Below are 19,322 nucleotides of genomic sequence, written 5' to 3' on the forward strand. Positions count from 1 at the left end.
ACAGTTGCTTATCAAGTGGCTAAATGTGGCCACTTTGCCCTTTTGTGTGTGTACTTGCTTTAACCCGTTGGCGGTACGAGTTTGAATTTAGTCATCTGTAAATTCGTGGATATTACAGCACGGTCATGCAATCAGTGATTCACTGAACGGATAAATATGTTTATTGTGCACCAAATTTGTATACGCCCCCAAGAGCACGATGAGTCATCACTAATATATTATTTTTTTTAATAATAATTGCCAAACTTAAAATATAATAAAAAGACAACATTTTTGCCATAGTTGGGCAGGTGCTCGCATATAGATGATGTATATCGCAAGTCTAAAAAAAATAAATAAATAAATAATATAAAATGCTGATTTTATTTAAGACTTTAACATCTATGGGGAATTGAATTGCTTTGGTTTAGTTTGTGGGTTCCCTCTTTTGCATGCTGTCTGCCAAGTTCCCATGCTCCACACTGAGAGAAGACCATCACAGGGCTTTTTCTTCTCATCACTTCATCCGCTCAGTCCATCAGTAACATAGTAGTGATCCACTTGGACGTCGCCCCCCGGAAAGGAAAGGAAGAGACGCAGGAGAAGAAGAGGGAGAATGCCCGCGTGGGTCAGGGGTCAGCAGCTCACCATACCCGAAGAATGTTCCATGACAACCAGTGACATTTTTATGCCAGTCAGGCAGATTCCTTGCTAAGTTTATCGGTTTAGTGGACCCTGAAGTGGGAAACTATGCGGAGATGAAATCCTCCGATATTTACTTAAGCGCCCACTCAGTTCTCAGTCAGCAGTGGGAACCTGCTGATGAATGATTACGTGATCGAGTGTGACCAGCGCAAACTGGCACGCATCAGCTTACAATATCAACTTGTGTTTAGGTCTGTGTTCTCCTGCCTTCTTGTCAACTATCCTTTTTGATCGTCCTTTTAAATCATAGCTCTTCAACAGGGGGTCCGCGACCCCTGAGAGGTCCGCGGAGATACTGCATGGGGGTCGCAAAATCTCTGGTTGATTAGATACTTTAATATCTATATTTTTGGTATTTTCTCCCGCAAACTTAAATCCGACATATTTTAGTAAAGGGATAAATGGAGGCAGAAGACGTTATCTTTCGGTCAGCACTTCACTCATTCAGCGCTACAGAAGCACAAGACCTGTCAATCCTAGCCTCCTGTACACAGTAGGCCCCGCCCCATTGCTGCCGAGCCAATCACGAGGATATTACACGCTGACTCTGTCAGGTTCTGAGAGCCTATTCAGTCCCCAGGTGAAATCCCAGAGGCATACTACAATATTAGCAGAAGAGAAGCTAACAGTGCAGCTTCACGTCTAAATTGAGATGTCATTGGGAATAAATGAAACCAATTAAAGTCTGATGAATGAAGATAAAACGATGCAGGTGACCAGGAGAGTTTTGTGGCTAAAGCTGATATGTAATCTGCCATATACAATTCTTTTTTACCTTTCCCTGCAACAGGCATTGTTGTTGGCTGCTGTTAAAGGATCTAAGAACTAAAAAAAACTTCATTAGGAAAAGTTCAAGTCACCAAACAGCGATGCATCCAAACAGGTCGTCACCCATTGCTTCATTATGAAATATCATATACTTAATTTAAAACGTAATCCTTACACTGCACAGTGCTCTACTTACTCAATAATGAGGCCACCAGAAACTTGTAGGTTGAACCAGAATGTGAATGTGTGCCATTGTTGGCCTCTGTGCCTCCCTCCCGCCTCACCACTGTGCTCCCCAGGGCCCTGTCTATGCGGGCCGGCTTCTTTCCTCTCTGGTTTTTGTTATGTCTGCAGTCCCCTCAAATACCCTCTATGCCAGAAATGCTCTATTTCTGGCCTCCGTACATTTTAATGTACATTTGAAAAGGCGCTGCCAATGTGAATAAGGCAAGAGGGCTCAAGAGAAAAGGAGCGAGGGAGGGTGAGAGCGGATCAGAGCCAGGCAGCTTGCTTCACACAAACAAAAATAAAAAGCCGCGGTGAGGAAGTTGGCGCGCTCAGACTAACAAACTGATTTCTTTTTTAGCTTATGTATTAAATTAGAGGCTAAACCGATTGCCTCATGTGACTAAAAATAACCCAATAAATTTTTGTTTTGGCCTTTCACTTTGATTTTTCCGAGGCTGAGTGGAGTGAGCAGCTGTATTTGGACGTCGCCATGGGCTGTACCAGCTCAAACACCAGGCCTGTGACCTCCGGGTCAAACCAACTGTCTGTGTCAGGAGGGGTGTAGCCTGTGAAGTGTGCCTAGCCGTCCACCACCTTGCTCACATGCTTTTCCATTGTTGGTCTTAGTTTCTTGGATACAGCCAGGTAATGAACAGCATACTGTCAAATCACGGCAAATTTTTATTACGGTTGTGGGCTGAGGATATGTGGTTTTATCACTTGTTAATGTACAGAGCACTAAAACAATAATGGGAATGCAGTAAATTTATGATGTGACCTGTTCCTGAGATTTGCCCTTGAGCGCCGACGTGTGTTGCGCTGTCATAAATGGGGGAGGCTGCAGGAGCCTGCATGCGGATGCTCAGGTGGAAGTGGGTGTTTTGAAATGCTTGAGTTCAGTAGCGGTCATGGCATTTGAGACATTTACATCCTGCTTCAGGAGTTCATCCTGCTAATAATTTCAATAAAAGCCCAGCCGAATAGGTAAATAAAGGAATGTTGGACTGGGAAGGATGTTGTAAACCTTTGATAGTCCGTTCATTAAGATAATATTAGCGTCTAATGTAGCCATGTGAACTCTTGCTGTGATCGTTGGGTGGAATATCTGCATGATTGCCCCATGTGGGGTAAACATCTGGTGACAGGACGAGTTTCTGGGAAAGACGGAAACAAAACAATGAGTTGTTCAAACGGGTATTTGGAAAAAAAAGAAGCCAGGATTTCTGTGGAAAACGTACCTCTGCCTGTCTCTGAGTTTTCATCAGATCATGTTGTTTAGTGCATGTCCACGTAAACTCAACCAATGCATCATATACAATGTGCAAAGGGGCAATTTTTAATCTGCAAATACAGCTTGTTTCCAAGCAAATGGCCAGTTGTTTACTGGTGTGTTACCATTGACAAAAAGTTCCAAACATGATATATGATACATATACACTCACCAGCCACTTTATTAGGTACACCTTGCTAGTAAAAGGTTGGACCCCTTTTTCCTTCAGAACTGCCTTAATTCTTTGTTGCATACTTTCAACAAGGTGTTGGAAACATTCCTCAGAGATTTTGCTCCATATTAACATGACAGCATCACGCAGTTGCTGTAGATTTGTCGGCTGCACGTCTATAATGCAAATCTTCCGTTCCACCACATCCCAATGGTGCTCTATTAGATTGAGATCTGGTGACTGTGGAGGCCATTGGAGCACAGTGAACTCATTGTCAGTTTGAGATGATATGAGCTTTGTGACATGGTGCATTATCCTGCTGGAAGTAGCCGTCAGAAGATGGTCCACTGTGGTCATAAAGGGATGGACATGGTCAGCAACAATACTCAGGTAGGCTGAGGCTTTTAAACCATGCTCAGTTTGTACTAAGGGCCCAAAGTCTGGCAAGAAAATATCCCCTTGTGGTCTTCTGCTGCTGTAGCCCATCTTCTTCAAGGTTCAACATGTTGCGCATTCAGAGATGGTATTCTGCATTCCTTGGTTGTTACCAGTAGTTATTTAAGTTACTGTTGCCTTTCTATCATCTCCAACCAATCTGCCCATTCTCCTCTGACCTCTGACCCAGTTTCTGAAATACTCAGACCAGCCCATCTGGCACGTTCATACCACGTTCAAAGTCACTTAAATCCCATTTCTTCCCCATTCTGATGCTTGGTTTGAACTTCAGCAAGTTGTCTTGATCACCTCTACATGCCTAAATGCACTGAATCGCAGCCATGTAATTGGCTGATTAGCTATTTGTGTTAACAAGCAATTGAACAGGTGAGTATTGTGCATGATAATCAAGTCATTGCTCCATACCACCCCCTGTGGCCAACCCTCCCCCTGGATGCCTTTAATGATTAGCTCCTGATATTAAACCTTGATATAAGACAAGGGCAAAGGTTAATACCCGGCCGGCATTACCTCATGCACGCACAGATACACGCGCCTGGCCAGCTCTTAAAAGCAGTTGTCATCTCCGTTCCTGCGTTGGGCAGATCTGTCGGCACACTGATTGTAATCAGGAGAATTCCTCAAGAGACCAAGGAGCTGTGGGTATCTATAACCTAGAAATGACACTGTTCCTAAACTAGAGTGTGTGAGACGGCAATCCCTCACTTTCCCCTCTGATCCAATATTCTGAAGAGAACAGTTTTCGCCATAAGCTGTGCCTTTGTGTCCTTGTCACTTGTTTGTGCACGGCTAAAGAGATCAGAGACGTGTGTGGGGGAATGCTCACCCAAACGACAGCCTGAACAGGCTGCAAACATAAAAGTAATTTATTTCACTGACAGAGAAAAGACATAAGCCCCCCTTCCTCCTCTAGCTTTCTTTTGCGGCTGCACTCCCCCCCTTCCATCCAACTCTCCCACTCAGCAGCTGTTCCTCTCACTTTCCGCCCTCCCTGATCCCCTGCATGCCCCCCCTCCCCTCCCCAACCTCCCTGCAGCCCCAGTGTGATGGCTTTGTTTTATTGTTGTGCAGCGTTTGGTAGGGAAACCCCCGTCTGGCGTGGGGCAGGGGGGTCCGGCTGTCCGCTGAATGCTGCGAGCGTAGCTGCGCGGATGCCCGGATAAGCAGAGGATTACTGGTGGAGGGGCAGTTGGATTTCATTTGGTTTTGCAATAAGCTTCATGATAAGTTTTTAAGTTGTTGGTTTTGGCTCGCCCCGCTTTACGCACAGTTTTAACACCTGGTTCAGACGCTAAGCTCAATTTAAAACCCGTCTAGCCGTGCCACGATCGTAGATGTGTACATCAAACTGTTTACCCTTCTGCGTTTAGTCGAAAAGTTTGCGTCTTTCACACCTCTTCATCAGGCCATTTTGGTTTGGCCGTTAAAAAAAAAAAAAAATCAACCGTTGCATATTTATATGCCGGTGTATATTTTTCCTGTAAATAAGGCCTCTGTCCCATCTGTCCCATATTTTTATGGTTTGCTTGGCATAGAAAAAAAACATGTATCGTATGTCAGCCCGGCAGTTACAGTCCAAGAGCTGTAACGTTGCTTCCAAATGGACCAAAAAAAAAATCCCCAGTCAAGGACAGGAAACAAACAACATTAATTTGTGGTGTTGACAAACGACCGTTTCCTGTACAGAAGGAAAATATGTAGCCGGAGCAAGAAAACCCGACTCCTATTCAGGCAGTGCCAGCCGAAAAAGCACGGCACCCTCATGAAAACAGCGGGGACGTGTGTTTATCCTTTAACCATAAATCAGTGTGAATGTAGTCCTGGAGGAGAGAGGAAGAGCCGGAGGGTGTTTGCGCGCGTGCGTATTTAGGAAGTGTCGGACTTTTTTTTGGGCGGTGTTGATCTGGTTGATCCTCACAGGGACTATTTTTGCATAAGTTCCCAAATAAAATGTGCTTTTTAAAAGAAGTCTTTGATGGATGTTCTTTCTTTTTTCATTTCAAAAGATGTTTTCCCTTTCTTCACATTCTTTTCCGCTTTTTTTTTATGGAGACCGTTTTATAAAAAGTCTGTTTGTGCAATTAAGAGTGGCCGTCCCTTTCGAGCACTGAAGCCTACAGAGGGTGCAGGCTACCTTGGATTGGATGTCTACGCACACGGCTTTTGCTGCACAAAAGCCGTGTGCGTAGACATCATGTGGCGGCGCGGTTGGTTAGTGGTCTGAAAATGAAACCTTTCCCGGTTTCCTGTGCCCCCTTCTCTGTCCCACTTCTCCGTCCCACCCCCTGCGGCTCGCTGGTTGCAGCGTTTGGGAAGATAATGATCGGAGCTGTTTACCCTGTGGTGGCCATTTTTGGGCAACTCACGTCCTCATAGGAAATGGCTCGCGGAGAGGGCCGAGCAAGGATTCTGGAAATCAGATTTTATTGTCTCTGTTTTGTTTAGCAGCCTCCGTATCCTCCGTGCGCTCGCATGGGTCGCTGGTTGAAATCTCCGGCAGCTGTTGCGGGCCGACAGCCTCTGGGCTGCGAGGGTTATGAGCTGTCCGGTAGCTTTTTAAACCCCCCCCTCCCCCTCCGACTGACTTCCTGTTGTATTAAAGCTGACATGAAACAGACAGGCCGTAATGAGCTGTCATCTCCAGCACTTAGCCAAATGTCCAACTGCCACCGGCGGCGAAACTCGCGTCCGTGTTGGTTTGCATGCAGGCGTGTGTGAATTAATGCACGCCGCGGAGGTTGCGGCGTTGCGGGCCGCCAATGCAGGAATGTCAAATCTGCGTGACAGGTGGCCTCGGCCTTCGGAGTTTTGTCGCTCGGACGCAGAACAAACGCCGTGGACGAGTCCGAACGCTTGCCTTGTGTCGAGCTGCTTTGTGCTGCAGGGTTGTTGTTGTTGTGTGTGTGTGTCTGTGTTTGGTGTGTGGTCGACTGCATCCATGGGCTGGCCATTGTGCCCTTGGCCCTCAGCAGATGTGGCCTGAACAATGAGCTGGGTAAATAAAAGGAAGTGGTGTATAAATAGCCTCTTACGTCTGCATGAGTGGAGTTCATGAGTGTGTGTTTGTGTGTGTGTGTGTGTGATCCTGTTAGATATGAATGAATTGTACTTGAGGAAGCTGCATCGCACCGAGGGCTCCACAGGTGCCGTTTACCAATCTGTCAAACTTTCGCAAATTCCCGGCCCGCTCATATTTCCCATAGTAGTCACTTCTTTTTTTCTTTTTTTTTTCCCCCAAAGACGACTTCTTTAATTGTGAGTTGCAGCTCAATGTAAAACAACACTTCAGTCCTTTTAACAGGCACCTGCGGGCAGCCTTTAATGAGCTGCGGCGCTCAGTTAGAAACCCGTCTCTAAATCACATCTTGGTGAGAAGTGCGCGCGGGGACAAACGCTAAAAATAAAGGATCCTCCACCCTCTTCCGTCCAGCTCTCTCCTTGTATTCAGGCCGCATGTAAGCGAGCGCCGCGACCCGGGTCAGGTCGCACACCTCGCACGTGTTTGCACGGGTTTTCTTGCGCAGTCATCGATTCTTTTGTTGGGATTACCTTAGCTGGGAGCATGTAGCACACACTCTTGTGTTGTTTGGACATGTATCGAAATTAAGGTACAAAAGTCAGATTCTGAAATGATTTCCCTGTTTAAGGTCGTTGTAAATTCACCATTTTTTTATACCAGAACCAGAAACTTTAGACGTCATCTTCCTGAAATACAATTAGGCACATTGTTATTGTCTGACTGATTCGTCTATCGAGTGGAAAAATAATCATTAGTTGCAGACTTCATATTAACAGTAGCTTCCAGATGAGTTTGGGTTCTGTGTGAATGCGTCATTGTTTGCCCGGTAGTGATAAACAAGATTAAATTAGTCTCAAATGACTGTGTAAATATTAGTTCTCCTTTCTGTGGTTTCAGTTTCAAGCCGCATTCCCTCTCGCGTCCTAGATCCTGAGTTCTGTTACAGCTCCACGGGGACATGTGTGTGTGTGCGTGTATGTGTGTGTGTGTGCGTGTGTGTGTTGCTGGTTGTGCGTCTGGCCTGGCTGGGTGTTGTCACCGAAGTCGCTGATGGCCTACATTGGCAGCGCACTTCACCGGAGCGCGAGCGCTGCCGTCAACCTCAAGACGGATAACGGTGTAAAGAGACACAGATGATTAGAGCCAGAGTTACAGGGAAGAACACAGAGTGGAATCGGCGTCTGCACTTAATGTGCTTTGAAATGAGCCTGATCCTTTTAAATCCCGTTGTTTCGGATGGTGAGCGCCGAGGCAGCATGTAGCCCAGTCAGGCAGAACATTATGACCACCTTCCTAATATTGTGCAGGTCTTCCTTTTGCCTCCAGAAGTCACGTCGTGACTCATCAGAGAATGGACGTGGGTCTTCTGAGGGTGTCCGTCAACAGGATGTTGTCAGCGCTTTTTTTTTTTTTTTTTTTTTTTTAGGTTAGGTCTTTGGTTCCTATGGGTTGAGGGAAGGGGCCTCGTTGGATCAGACTTTTTCCAATCCATATTGCTAATACTTAGGAATTTGGAGGCCAGAACAACACATTGTGATGTTTTTAATGTTTTTTTTAGGTGTAACTAAACAGTTTTTGTGTGTGTGTCTGTGTGAGGCCTGATCCTATGGCTGCTGCCATCAAAGAGTGTCATTGCTGTGGGGTGGGGCTGGATTAGGTGGATGGTACAAGTGGGCCAATGTTATTTAATTTAGTGGTTATAATGCTGATGTATCAGTTTCACCTGTGTCCACACATAGAGAATGGTTATTTATATCATTTTCTTGTCAATATGTATTTGTCAAGACACAGTTCAGAATCAGAATCAGGTTTACTTTATTAATCCCAAGGGGAAGTTAGTTTTCGTTAAGTGAACTAGTGTTCAGAGTTGTTGCTCTATAATAACATGGACTATGGGCTATTGCGCGGACGGAAATCATTGCACATCGCCATTACACTTTCTCTTTATTTTGACTCCATAAGTACTGACTAATCATTGATTATGAACTCATCTAGTTTCGTCCACTAAAACTGAATTGCATCCTGATTGGAGTGACTTGTGTAATCATTACCTCAAATGTCTCACAATTACAGAAAGTCTCCAGACTGCTGTCTCGGATTGTAAACTCCGACTGTAAAAGAAGCAGAAACTTAATCCCACCCACACTTTCAGTCTATTCCACTGACCTGAACCTTGTCTGATGACGCACTGACTTATTAAAGTTGATAATAAAGTAATTGCAGGTGTAGTGAAGAACCTTTGGTCCTTTGGAAGATTTGAATACTACTACGACATGTTTTGCGTTTGCACAGTTTGTGTCCACCTCTCCGAACACAGTCTCCCACATTCTCGTTCTCCTCAACAGACTTCTAAGTAGGACCCTGTGGATGTTTTTCGAGTTATCTTCCGCTTCTTTTCTTTAGGGTATAGAAGGTGCTGCGTCAGGATGTATGTGGGTGGGTTCAGTGTTTATGGGGCCCATCTTCCTCTTGGTCACATCTGGGTCTAGTTAAGACCTGTCACTGACATCTGTACTTACTGTAAACACGTCCTCGGTTCTGCAGCTCTTTAGAAACGCTGCTTGGCTGGACTGTGTGACATCTTCCCGGCTTTGGTGTCTGGCTGTTATTTTATTACAGCACCACGTGACCTCGTATTTCTTTCTGTCAGCACATACGGCGGCGACGCTCAGACGTCAGCTGGACCGCAGTTCGCGGCTCAGACGGTAGCTTCCCACCGACAAGCTGGGGCAGGAATCGGCCACTGTGTTCATCCGGCAGCTGATTCTTGAAAAAAAACAATAATAATGATAAAAAATAAACACCCTGCCTGGGGTTAGTGTTGCTAAGCTACAAATCTGCAATACAAATACCTGAAACGATCACTGTAATCTCTTTATGCATGCATAACATGGACTTTTTATGGAGACGTTGTGCAAATAGTGCCAGTTTTTGCCAGTTTTCATGTACTAATTTGTCATAATTGAAAGTGCATATTGGATTAATCTCAAACTTTCTGGCAAAATGCATGAAAAACAACACTCGCTCGAGTGTAGACGGGATAAGGCAAATCTAATGCATGCAGCTTCAACAGCACTTGAAAGTAGCCTAATCTCCTTCTGACTTTCATATCTGCAGGTTTAGTTTCGCCCCAGCTTCACCAAGGAAAGCAGAAACCTGAGTTTGTTGTGGAGAGCTTCTTATTTATATTTGAGTTCTTGTGGACTTATGTGATTAGCGTGGATTCCTCCCGTCTGTTTTGAGTCGCTCTGAAAGATCAGAAAAGCTGATCTCGGTGTGGGGCTTACGCCTAATTTCGGGGTTTGCTGGATGCAAAACCCACAATTTACTTTATTATGGTGGGGAGGGGGGGTTGCCAGAGAGTTTGACAGAGAGAGAGGCAACTGAAGAAAGTGAGGGCAGAGAAATTGGTTAAAGAGAAAATGAATGGAAGGGACTGGAAAAGGGCAAAACGGGGGAAGCATTAGAAGGAGTCAGACGGCTGACGCTCGGAGGGAGGGGTGGAGGGGAGAGAGAGAGCGATTTTCTTTTGGTACTGTAAATAATAGCCCCTGCTTGAGTTGGACGGCATTCACGGCTCCTTTTGTGCGCAGTGACATCTTAGGTTCCCTAAGAGAGGAGAGGGCTCGGCTTCCAGGGTTTTCACTGGCATGGGAAAGGCAGAGTATTAGGCCGATATGAATATGAGGGAAAATAAAGCCTCCGCAGGTCAAAGGGAACCTGCCAACACGCACTCCTGGCTCTTTATCCAGCTCCTCAAAAACCCACATACACTCTGGCACACACACACACACAGCCGGGACGCAGAGTGTGGCGCCTGCACACACTTCTGCACGACTGCAGTGGGATGCGTGCAGCTCTGCTCTCCCCGTGCTTTATCTTGGTCTGAGCAATAATGCGTCCCGGCTCCTATTTCTGACGAGAGCGGCCCAGCGGTCGAGTTGTGGCCTCGCCACCGTTTCTGACCATAATGTAAAGCTTTTAATCTTAATGCCAAACACATGGACTCCCTTACATATGCCGTTTCATATTTATAGCGAGGGAGCTGGTATCAGTTACACGTCTTAAAGCCACACCAAGAAATTGTGTTTAAATCTGAAGTTTGTGTGTACGGAGCAAAGTGGTGATGACTTGTTCAAGGAGAAACTCTTATGTCGAGATTTTATTGCACTGGGGCACTATTTTCACAAAAGTCAGCTTTAAAATACTGCATCACATGACAAATATACAGTAGTCTAAGCTTTAAGCCTCTATAAATGAAAAATTACACTACTAAAAGTCGTAATTGTTATTCATAAATAAGATCATTTTTGATCTATATTTATTTGCTGCTGGATCATCATATTATGTTTTCTGATTCTCAAAAAAAGCTGCCTTTTTTTAAATTGATATCTTACATGTAGGTGCAAATTGTGCTGTTCTGATAACATATGTAAATGTTTTTAGTCATTTTATGCAGACTGTACTGTGACAATTCCCCTAAAATTAGTGAATACTTTTTAAAAGTACCACAGGCTATCGCACTATACTGAATGAGATGCATCATTAGCCAGATTTGTAAGAGATTTGTATGAAATAAGTCTCCAAGTGGGCGGAGCCATGTTGGTTGTGCTCTACTCCGCCCACACAACCCGCCCACCCAACTCTCTGCTAGCGTGTTAGCTCATGTTACCGAGCTGCGGTAATTGCTATCCGAGGCGTTAACAGCCGGCTAACACAGTGGCCTCGCTCACGGTTTGAGATTAGATTAGATCAGTTTAGTTTAGATTAGATTAGATTAGATTAGATATGCCTTGTTTGACTAAATGTTGCTTCTTACATTATTCTTTATAGTTATTTTCGGGTCTGAATGATCAGGCTCGCTCCAAAAGGAAGGAAATCCCCATAGACCCCCATGTTAAAAAACCCAACTTTACAGCATCATTAAACATGTTTACAGCCTGGTACAAACAATGGTTTTGGTCTCAATTGTTTATTTCACTATTCATGTCCACTGTACCGGGGGTGAGGTTTTTTTTCAAGTCATTCATTTTTTATAATTTTTTTAAATTCTGCATAATTAAGGACGTTTTCGCTTTGAGTGAGCTAACAGGTAGCGGAGAGTTGGGTGGGCAGATGGGCAGAGTAAAGCTCATCCAACATGGCGACCGTGTTGGATGAGCTTTAGACTTCATTTTTGAGGTTCAGAATCCGATGGGTGACGTCACAATGGGTTTGTCCATAGTATATACAGTCACTGGCACCAACATACACTCATACTAGCCACCAGTAGCGTGATGGTTCTTAAATAACTTTTAGCCGGCATTTTAAAGTTATAGATAAATATGTTCCAAGTCCAATCCTGTTGTTTTCTTCAGAACTTTCTTTACTTCTTATTGTGAAACATTAACACAGGCTACTTTTAATTATCTCGAAGTCACGTGGTAGTTATAATTCTTTACAGTTTTATTCCATTTTTCCTGCCAGTCACACTGTGAAAAACATGGACTGTGCCAAACATTTATGAGTCATATCTAGCGGAGTAATGCCAGAGTGATGTTACACGGATGTGGGTGAGCTGATTTATTAATATCTCTTCATCTGACAGTAGCTGCATTCACATGGACATTATTCCTTAAACCCGTGTGAGCTCGACCTGAGTAGAGATTTCCAATGTAGCAAAGGATAAATACGGTGATCTGATAAGTGTTTACAAGCCCCGAAACATCAATCAGAATATATCTTTGACATGTGCTAAGGTACAAGTGGTGAGGCTCAGCATGTAACCTACTGGATATATGACGGGACAAAGTTTTTTTTTTAGACCCAGCTGGTGCATTGATTGTTGGTCCTTGTTTTACTTCTTGCTACATTTCTCTCCCTGAAATGTACTAAACTAAAATCATCCCTGATGTTTACTCCATGTGGCGCAAATGTGTGGAGAGAGAATAGATTCATTCCACCAAGAGAGAAATGAACAGTTTGTTCCAGACGAGGTGGACACTAGTGTCCACGTACGTGTTGTTTGTTAGGTCTTGGTCAACGAAATAGTCCCCACTAGTATTTCTTTTTATTCACTATGCCCCAGTTTTGGAGGAAATGATTAAAATCTCTTTGTTATATCTGCACGTTGACATCACTGTTTCTACGGGCGTTCTGTGGTGTGTCTTGGGGCTGTCCGAAGGTAACAGTGACAAATATTCAGAGTGGGATCAGCGTCATACAAACAAGAGAAATGATGTACTCATTAACATTTCCTCCGTTGTCAATTAGATAAATCCAGGAAATCCTTGGAAGGATGAGATAAAAACCCAATTTTCGGTGACGCTGGGGTGACAAAGCCATCACACGGGTATGATTCAGCTGCACGCTGATGTCACATCCTGTGCAATTGCTTCATTTGTAAACAGTGGAAATAGGTGGGGGTGGGGGTGGGGGATTGGGGGGTGGGGGATTGGGGGGGTGCAAGGGAGTGGAGGTTCATCCTGTTGTTACAGTAGCTTCGCTGCACTTTGCATTTACACGTTTATCCAGTCAACATGAGTTTTCCTGTTTGGGAAAATACCTGTCTGTTAACACTTAAACGATACCTCGGAATCTCCAAGTCATCGCCAACAGTGCCATTTATCATTGTTGCTTTGTGGGCAGGCACTCACGTTTACTTGAAGCGGGATATGACTTATTTCCTTCTAATGATCAAATAGTTGAATGTAGAATATGACATCAGTGTAGGGTGGACATCGCCTACGTTATCCAAACATTTTCTAGTGCTGATTCATTCATAGTTATATTTGTAAAATAAAAAAAATCATATAGTATGACTAATGTAAATGGATTTTTATTGTTTTGTTTTTTAATAACAGTCCAAAACAAATTCAGCTGAAATTCAAAAGAAAACAAAGGAAGTGATTTAAGACCTTTGTTAAGCAGACCTTAGAAAAGTTGCCTTGCGTCCGGTACATTAACACAATAAACCCATTAGCTAAGTCGTTTAAACCAAAGACATTGATGATCACATAAAGATTTAGTGTTATTCTGGTAACACACCACCTCCTGAACCTGGGTGGACACCAAGCACACGCACATTGCACTGGCAAACCCAACTATCCACGCGATATAATAAAATAAGAGATGGGAAACATCAAACCAGGTCACCTTCCTCTGGTTCTGATACAGCGTCGACATTAGGCGCAGTGGACAGGGGTCAGTATGGACACTCTGACTGGTTTGCAGTTTCGCTTTTCCAGCAACCCGAGCTACAGTAGCTCAGCTGTTGGATCCCCATGTGCATCAGTGACTCTTGGTTGTCCATGACCCCGTTGCCGGTGCGCTGCTCTTCCTGTCTTTAAGCACTTTCGATAGATACCAACCTCTGCGGAACGCGAACGAGAGCAAGAGCTGCAGTCTTGGAGATGCTCTGACACAGTTGTCTGACCCTTGACAGCGTTACTCATTCCATTCCTGCCTTTCCCATTTTTCAACTTTGAGCGCAACATGTTTGTCTTGTTGCGCAATACATCCACTGATTGGTGCCATGAGAAAGAGATAAGCCATTTTTTTTGCCAGCGATTATGACCAAAAAAAACCATGGCGATAATCTGATGTTTGACTGGTATATTTAAGAATATGTGCCGCTTTGACCACTAGCTCCATATTTTAGCCTATTTTTCTTGTGTTTGACAAGTTGCTTGACACTTCCAGTAAACCCCACCCATCTTGTCGCCCAAGTAAAATAAACACAATGATAAGGGCTAGCATTTGGCAGAAGGCTATCAGCATGTTTTTCCTCAGGCGCTGCGCTAATTGTCCAACATTGTCTCTGCAAGTCTTAAAGTGCAAGGTGTGGTGTTCTCTTACAGAAGGTGTTGGTGGATTATCCCAGGTCGTAACGTGACTGACCCATATCGGCTCTGTTTGCATGGTCACTGGTGACTGCTACAGTGGGTCACGGACAGCAGAGGGTAAAGAGACCCCTCGGGTTGATTGACGCATACTATAGGTCACTGCACGGCCCATTGTATTCTCCCTAATCATATGTCCCTTTAAGAAGATTTAGGTCATTAAGTATGTTGCTCATGGTCGGTTGCATATCAAAGGTCGGTGTTTGCCACCGTGTCAGACTGATGCAGCGTCACGTGCAGTTTTGTTTTCCCTGGAAAAACCTAAGAGCAGTGAAAACGTGGAAGTGCGAAAGTGTGTGCAGACGGAGCCAAGAGCTGCTTTATCAATCCCAGGAAGCCTTGCTACCAGGAGGTAGGAACAACAGCTACTGGCTCCGAGAGAAGGGACTTTCCTCCATCCTGCTCTGTTAGGATGTAGAACAATGACCAAATTACTCACACACACACTCACACAATGACCAGTGGCTTGAATATTTGCTGTGTGTGCTCATAGGGACTGGTTCACAGCAGGTTGCACTAAGAGCTCCAGGCCTTGAAACCTCTACTTTTTAGCTTTTTTTTGTTATTGTTGTTGAATAGACTAACCTTTGTGCCCTGACACTTAACCTCCCGCATCCCAGAAGCTCTGATATTGAAAGTGACACTAACTAGTAAGGAAGAAGAAGTGGGCTCAGGAAAAGGAAAGTGCTGCAAGTGCGACCCACTTGTTGCCGTTTTTTTAGACAACGCCGCAAATCCTCGTGCTGCCCTCTTTTTTTCCTTCCCTCCTCTGCATCACCTGGTCTCATCCTATCCCATCCTACCCACCCACACTCCTTCTCCTTATCTCACGTTAACTCTTCATCAGTGCCTCTTCTCTCCCCCGGTCGTTCTCCGGGCTCTGTCGTTTTTCGCGCCGCGTTTTGCGGCTCCTTCTCGCTCCATTTTTCGGTCTTAGCTCCCGTCTCCCGTGTCGCCTGCAGTCCTGGCAGCCCTCCAGTTCTTGCGGCGGTTGCACACCCGCAAAGTGAGAGAGGAGCAAGAGCAAGGGCCCCGTTTGGAAAGAGGGAGAGAGACTAGTCTTGCAGCAGTAATTGGTCAGGAAGTGGGCTGCTTGGATGTGCGAGCTCTTCTCTCCCTGTCTCTCCCCCTCCCCTCCCAGTGGGCAGTCGGTTCAGTTCCGTTTTGCTTCCATCTGTCCCCCCCCCCACCACCCTCCTTCTTTTCTCTCTGTGTCTCTCTTTCGCTCTCAACTGACCTCATACTGTAGAGGTGTGGACCGCGGACCGGTCCGCCTTGACACGAGCCGTACCTTTTGTACCTCTCGAAGTCGGCCAGCGCTCCTGAGATAGTGAGAAAACTTTTCACATGCCTGGACATGGATCTAACCCGTGAAAGGATACTGGGATACCAGGAGCCGAGGAAAGGCTAAATCGTTGGGAATGGTCTCCCGGAGGTGAGTGGCAGGTTGTCATTGTCTTTGTGTGAATCTGCCGGGACACAGTGCGGCGTCAGTTTTTGTTGAAGGTGAAAACAAAAACAAGCGTAAATACATCTTTGCGTGTCTGCTGTCACCACACGCTCAGACGTTACCGTGATTTCCTTCTTAAAAGGTCTTTATCTAATCATAATTGCTGACTGCTGCCGCCACCAAACTCGCTGTGACCGACAATTACACAGCCTAAAGTTTCAATTTAGCATGACTTTAATGGCACCTTTGCCCGCTAGCCTAATTAGACGGCATGTCAGCCTGCTTGTAGTTGGTTTCTGTTTAATCTAAGTTGATGCTGACCACTGCCTTTGTGTGTGTGTGTGTGTGGGTGGTTGGGTGGGTGTGTGGTGAATCGGGAACAATAATGATGCCTTCATCTCCTGGGACAATGATCCATACTGCCCGGTCTTTTAAAACAGGATCCAAGTTAAAATGTTTAGCAGTGCACTTTTAACATATGGATTAGATCAGAAGAACACTGTTACTAATTGTTAAAGTCGTAGAACTAATGCAGCTTTTTGATCAGGATGCTCATCAACTTGAAACTTAGTTATTTTAGGGTGTAGTTTCGATTCAGTAACTCATTCTTTTTGAAGTGTGTGTGTGTGTGTGTGTGTGTGTGTGTGTGTGTGTGTGTGTGTGTGTGTGTGTGTGTGTGCGTGTGTGGACACACATCCCATACACGTTTGTTCTCCTTTGTGGTGTGTCCTCATTTGAGGAGCTCGAACTGGAGCACCCGTCTACTTAGGGACACAGATTTACAGATGTCAAAGACTTTACTTTTCTTGCCATGACAGGTTTTGTTACTTGATTTGTTGTTTATGTAGTTGAAGTGGTTGCTTCTTGTGCAGTGCATTTTCTATTTTATTTTACTAGATAATACTTCCTTTTTATTTTATTTTAATCTAATCTTATTTTAATTTCATCTTTCTTTTTACTTTAAGGCTTTTATGTGCTACTAAGCTACTGTGACCAAGTCCAAGTATAAGAGTAAAGTAAAGTTGTGTTTAGATAATCTTCCTTTGCATGGCGCATAAAGCCAAAGATTTCATTGACTTTGGACAGTTTTTTTTAACCTACAAAACCATGTTTTAAGATGCCGTATGTGGCCGTTTGTGGGTATAACGTGGTGTTAGCGTTCAAAGTATTATTTTTTAGTTTGTGTCATGGGTTTCCCTAATGGGACAAAAGTCCCCCAGTGTGGTCTCCTTTCCTGGAGCGGGACCTCCGTCCTGCATTTTAATCTGAGGCCAAACACAGCTTCCTCCATATATCCGCCACTCACGTACTCACTCAGCGCACAATAACCATGCACGCATGCACGCACACACAAACGCACACACCTTGTAACCTTGTAGACTACTGTGTACAAGCCTTTAAATTACTAAATTTCTCAAACATTGACTATGTATTGCTTTGCGTAGTGCTGATGCATAGTTAACAATCCTCAGTCCTTACGGCCTAATAATAATATTCAGTCATAGGAGATAAAAGCATCTGTTTTTCTGATGACTTCTTGTCAGTTATCTGCCTCTGTTAATGTAAATACCAGCCCGCTGCATAGTTGAAAACTGGCTTCGTCTCCCATCGTAAAAAGGCTTTTCCTGGGTTCTGCCATGGCCGCCGTGCCACCCGGCTCTGTCATTATCCGCGGCTGTCGCTGCTGACATTGTTGTTGTTGACGTAGCAGCTGTAGTTATTTCTGTGTCGCTGCTGCTGCTGTTGTTTAGTCTGCTGGAACGCTGAAGACGCTCCCTGTTTTCCTGGACGCTCCCTCCCGAGGCTCCTTCGGGCCAATTTCGAGGGATTCCTGCTCTTATATAAGTTCTAAGTGGTGCCTCTGCTTGGATTTCTTGGCCGGCAAGAGTTAGAAAATTCCTGGATTCGTCCTGGCACTGCGAGCGGACGGTTGCAGCCCAAGGGAATACGGTCCGAGAGTCTGGAAGCCTCATAAATCTGGGAAAGCGGGGAAATGATTTTAGCACTTGAGAGTTATTTTCCTTTAGTGCTTAATGAGATGAGTCTTAGCCGTGCAAATGTTCTTCTAACGCTAATGATTTATAGACAGGAACGCAGGCCTGGTGGCTACAGGTGCTGAACTACATCGGCATCAAATCCTCACTTCAGTTTGAGTTAGGAATCTCCCCTGACTGGAGCTCATTTCAAATCCTCATTAGACCTAAATTAAACGTTTTACCAAGGACCCAGGCTGAAATTTGTGGAAAATCTGTGTCAAATGTTCCTATACCTCATAATTAAAGCCCTCGTGTTTAATTTATTCAGTTATTCAAACAGTGTACATCTGGTGTTGTGCTCGACGAACGTGGCAATCACAGTTGACTAATTAGAGCTTCACAGGTGGAATTAAAAACAGGGAAGCAGTCGTCCTACGCAGCTGGCTCGCTTCCTACGCGGCCTTAAAAGAACAACAACAACGGAGAACTGGATGAGCCTCCCGCTGCAGTTGTCGGATTGTAACATCACAAATCTCTCACAGAGGCTAGTTGTTGTGCGTGTTCACCTAAGGGTTTTTGAAGTGGACGTACTGAAAATGGACTTCGTTACCTGTGGTTTGATCCAGACGAGCTGTGTCCCAGTTTCAAGTATGGTGCTAAGCTAACTGCTAATCTGCTGGCTACAGACAGAAGAGTCAGAGTCAGAGACAAGGGTGTCGCCATGTATTTTACTTTCACAAGGTGTATTCATTTTCATGATGGACTGCAATACATTTTAAACGTGTCCCCACTTGGTTATGCCTCCATGTATTTTGAAAAAAAAAAAAAAAGTGTTCCCAATACAGTGCTCGGTAGAACAATACAAAATATATACAAACATTTTGTATTTGAGACATTTTAAACCGTCCATATGGGCTTTGGAACATGGCTGCATGAATAAAGTGAATATCCCAGAAACTACAAATTACTTAAACCATATATTGAACTGAGAATAATACAAAGGCACCATATTACATGTCAATAATTAGATGTTTTTTTAACAATATATTATAATTTTGAATCAGATTGTGTCAATCATCACATGCGGTGGTTTTGGCTGAAACAAATAAGAAAAGGACATACTGAAAAGTTCCCACTGCACAGAGTGGCTCAGTGTTAAAACTTTTATTATTATTGTTATTAGAAATAACATTTAAGCTGGGGAACATTTTGTGTGTATGTGTGCGACATTGTCAAACAGTGTCACTGTTCAAACTTACCTCTTAAAGAGGAAAATGAAGCGAGGAGCGCGTTAAGCTTTTAACGAAGAGCTCAGGCGGCAAGAACAAAAGCTTTAAGTGTTGGTGGCACTTAAAGAATCCGGAGCGAGGAGAAAAGAGTGTGTGTGAGTCTGCCGATGATCCATCTCCGCAATGACAA

General features: G+C 44.4%; 1 protein-coding gene across 2 annotated transcripts in view; it reads left to right on the top strand.

The window, feature by feature from the left end:
* Positions 1-19,322, top strand: part of LOC124998993 (pleckstrin homology domain-containing family G member 1) — a 66,039-nt gene that overhangs the window by 9,497 nt on the left and 37,220 nt on the right. The window contains exon 1 of one of the 2 annotated variants that reach the window (XM_047573705.1): positions 15,368-15,912. The exons of the other annotated variant lie outside the window; for it this stretch is intronic. The gene's annotated coding sequence lies outside the window, so the exon portion shown is untranslated. Of the gene's footprint in view, positions 1-15,367; positions 15,913-19,322 lie in introns of those variants that run through there. 2 annotated transcript variants of the gene reach the window in all.

Source organism: Mugil cephalus, chromosome 21, assembly GCF_022458985.1.
Source record: "Mugil cephalus isolate CIBA_MC_2020 chromosome 21, CIBA_Mcephalus_1.1, whole genome shotgun sequence".
Taxonomy (NCBI): Eukaryota; Metazoa; Chordata; class Actinopteri; order Mugiliformes; family Mugilidae; genus Mugil; species Mugil cephalus.